We start from the raw sequence: 3769 nt of genomic DNA, 5'->3' as shown, positions 1-3769 counted from the left end.
GATTTAGTAGGATAGGATATGCAAAACATGACACCAGTCTGCTTAATGTGTACTGAGTTAACTGGCAAAAATCTGAGGATAAACTTGAAATTATGTTGAATAAAACTATTCTAGTTTTAGACTATATCTCCGGTACAAACGACGCACCGCGTATAGTATATCATAACGATAATAAAAACCATTCTATTGCCGGTAGATGTAGAGGTTTTTAAAGACCTTCTAAGAGTTGTCTGTGACCTATTAGAGTAATCATCAGGAATAGACTAAAACGCTCAAACAGATAGATGATCAGTCAGTTCATGGCTACGGCATTACAGTTCTAAAGGTGAAATGTTCTTGATCAATTAGTCTGATATTAATCACTCTGAGATCTCACTATGGCATACATCTATCAAACTCTGTCGCCAACATTGGTCTTAACTTGCTTTTTTTATATTACGACCTTCGTATGTATATATGCTGTTATTGGTCTTTGCTCACTAATTTGTCTTAATATATTATACAGTTAATAATAATAATAATCGAGTTAATAATATCAGGACAAGGTTGTATGCCTTGCATCTTCATCCAAAACCGTTGTCAAGCGGCAGCAATTCAGGCTTTATAAATTGGCGGGATGTGATATCGGCAGCAATCTGCGTGCTCATAGCGTCTGTTGCCAACAGTTTTCAACGCTAAACGTTAACGCCTTTAGAAGCATTTCTGATGATTGGATCTCGTTTTCGCATTCACCGTGCGAGCAAACTGAAATCAAGCATATCTATCAGATGGCCTGCGAAAATTTCCGTAGATAAGAATTAATTAGCTTTTTAAGCACAGGTATGCAAACAATGATTTTCTCCTAAAGGACAAAACTCTATAGGAGACAGTAATTTCGACCTGTAAAAAAACTATGCATGACGGTGACTAAGAGCTATGAAAGCAATCTATAGTCAACGATAGACGCAGCAGTGCACCAAGCAGATGTGCAGCCTTATACAAAACAAGATCTTCCTCATAGAATGTCGTACGAAGTTCTTCACTCAAAAGGCGCGTTTCGTTAGATTGAACGAAGTAAAAAGATAGTTGTATAGAGACCAATAATTCCAGTTTATTCAAAACTAGAAGAAAATCCCCACCAACACCCCCCCCCCACGCCGCCGTTAGTAAACGTGTTCACGTTGTGTGTAACCTAATGAAAACATCATGTCCAGAACGACTCCATATTCATGTGGTGCATGTGCTTTCTGTTTCGCATTTCGCCTTGCGATACAAGAAACCAAAGCCTTGGCTTCGGGACGCCTTCGGGATCTATCAGCCACAATAGTTCGTCCACGTAGAAAACTGAAGGATGAAAGAGCGCACGTTACGATACGGAGTGGAACTTGGCAAACCCAAACGCCTGAATAACAATTCATCGCAATGAAAAATTCGATTAGCCCGAGAGGGCTGGCCCACATAGCGCAATTTTTACGCCTCGTCCTAGTACCACGTAAGTGGGCCTACCCTTGCCCTCCCTCTATGTCTATGGAGACTAAGGCGATAATGATTAGTTGTGCATCGTGTGTATAGGTGTGTATGTATGCGTTCGTAAATGAATCTGCAATTTACAGACTGAAACAGCTCGTTCTAAAGTATTCTCTAGCCTTGATAGTTCACGAACTCCTCGGTTGTGAGTATTTCCCCGACCAGCGCGGAAAGGCAGGAAAAAAAGGACGAGATCGCTTTTTAACCAAAGTTTCCAGTCGACCTAGCCAAATTGGTGTGAGCTATCTAAAACGAATAAGTTGTTCCATGCTAAGCCACTCGTTCAAAAGCGGCACGTACACAGTTGAGCAATGTATACGCTTCAGTGGCTACGATGTGAATACAGCCTTTTCCCAATGGGATGCATTACTAATAATGATACTGAAACCGCTAAACAATCTCATTTACATGTGTCACAAATCGGATAGCAACACGCGGAAGACCTATCTGTTGCATAAGATTGTATTGTATAAGTAACGAAGACAAGGCTGGGACCTTTTTACACAGGCGTCCAATATATGAGTAGTGCGAAGTAATGTACGAGGGAAGGCAAAATCTGCATTTCTACCTTAGTTTTATGAGGTTTTAGCAAGGATTTAGTAGGATAGGATATGCAAAACATGACACCAGTCTGCTTAATGTGTACTGAGTTAACTGGCAAAAATCTGAGGATAAACTTGAAATTATGTTGAATAAAACTATTCTAGTTTTAGACTATATCTCCGGTACAAACGACGCACCGCGTATAGTATATCATAACGATAATAAAAACCATTCTATTGCCGGTAGATGTAGAGGTTTTTAAAGACCTTCTAAGAGTTGTCTGTGACCTATTAGAGTAATCATCAGGAATAGACTAAAACGCTCAAACAGATAGATGATCAGTCAGTTGGTTTTTATTATCGTTATGATATACTATACGCGGTGCGTCGTTTGTACCGGAGATATAGTCTAAAACTAGAATAGTTTTATTCAACATAATTTCAAGTTTATCCTCAGATTTTTGCCAGTTAACTCAGTACACATTAAGCAGACTGGTGTCATGTTTTGCATATCCTATCCTACTAAATCCTTGCTAAAACCTCATAAAACTAAGGTAGAAATGCAGATTTTGCCTTCCCTCGTACATTACTTCGCACTACTCATATATTGGACGCCTGTGTAAAAAGGTCCCAGCCTTGTCTTCGTTACTTATACAATACAATCTTATGCAACAGATAGGTCTTCCGCGTGTTGCTATCCGATTTGTGACACATGTAAATGAGATTGTTTAGCGGTTTCAGTATCATTATTAGTAATGCATCCCATTGGGAAAAGGCTGTATTCACATCGTAGCCACTGAAGCGTATACATTGCTCAACTGTGTACGTGCCGCTTTTGAACGAGTGGCTTAGCATGGAACAACTTATTCGTTTTAGATAGCTCACACCAATTTGGCTAGGTCGACTGGAAACTTTGGTTAAAAAGCGATCTCGTCCTTTTTTTCCTGCCTTTCCGCGCTGGTCGGGGAAATACTCACAACCGAGGAGTTCGTGAACTATCAAGGCTAGAGAATACTTTAGAACGAGCTGTTTCAGTCTGTAAATTGCAGATTCATTTACGAACGCATACATACACACCTATACACACGATGCACAACTAATCATTATCGCCTTAGTCTCCATAGACATAGAGGGAGGGCAAGGGTAGGCCCACTTACGTGGTACTAGGACGAGGCGTAAAAATTGCGCTATGTGGGCCAGCCCTCTCGGGCTAATCGAATTTTTCATTGCGATGAATTGTTATTCAGGCGTTTGGGTTTGCCAAGTTCCACTCCGTATCGTAACGTGCGCTCTTTCATCCTTCAGTTTTCTACGTGGACGAACTATTGTGGCTGATAGATCCCGAAGGCGTCCCGAAGCCAAGGCTTTGGTTTCTTGTATCGCAAGGCGAAATGCGAAACAGAAAGCACATGCACCACATGAATATGGAGTCGTTCTGGACATGATGTTTTCATTAGGTTACACACAACGTGAACACGTTTACTAACGGCGGCGTGGGGGGGGGGTGTTGGTGGGGATTTTCTTCTAGTTTTGAATAAACTGGAATTATTGGTCTCTATACAACTATCTTTTTACTTCGTTCAATCTAACGAAACGCGCCTTTTGAGTGAAGAACTTCGTACGACATTCTATGAGGAAGATCTTGTTTTGTATAAGGCTGCACATCTGCTTGGTGCACTGCTGCGTCTATCGTTGACTATAGATTGCTTTCATAGCTCTTA

The 3769-nt window shown here is 40.8% G+C and overlaps 1 protein-coding gene across 2 annotated transcripts in view; it reads right to left on the bottom strand.

The window, feature by feature from the left end:
- Window positions 1–3769, bottom strand: part of LOC111244858 (uncharacterized) — a 71502-nt gene that overhangs the window by 31038 nt on the left and 36695 nt on the right. The window contains exon 6 of one of the 2 annotated variants that reach the window (XR_015320392.1): window positions 2442–3421. The exons of the other annotated variant lie outside the window; for it this stretch is intronic. The gene's annotated coding sequence lies outside the window, so the exon portion shown is untranslated. Of the gene's footprint in view, window positions 1–2441; window positions 3422–3769 lie in introns of those variants that run through there. 2 annotated transcript variants of the gene reach the window in all.

This window comes from Varroa destructor, unplaced genomic scaffold, assembly GCF_002443255.2.
Source record: "Varroa destructor unplaced genomic scaffold, Vdes_3.0 BEIS01000002.1, whole genome shotgun sequence".
Taxonomy (NCBI): Eukaryota; Metazoa; Arthropoda; class Arachnida; order Mesostigmata; family Varroidae; genus Varroa; species Varroa destructor.
This window is presented reverse-complemented; position numbering and strand designations above follow the sequence as displayed.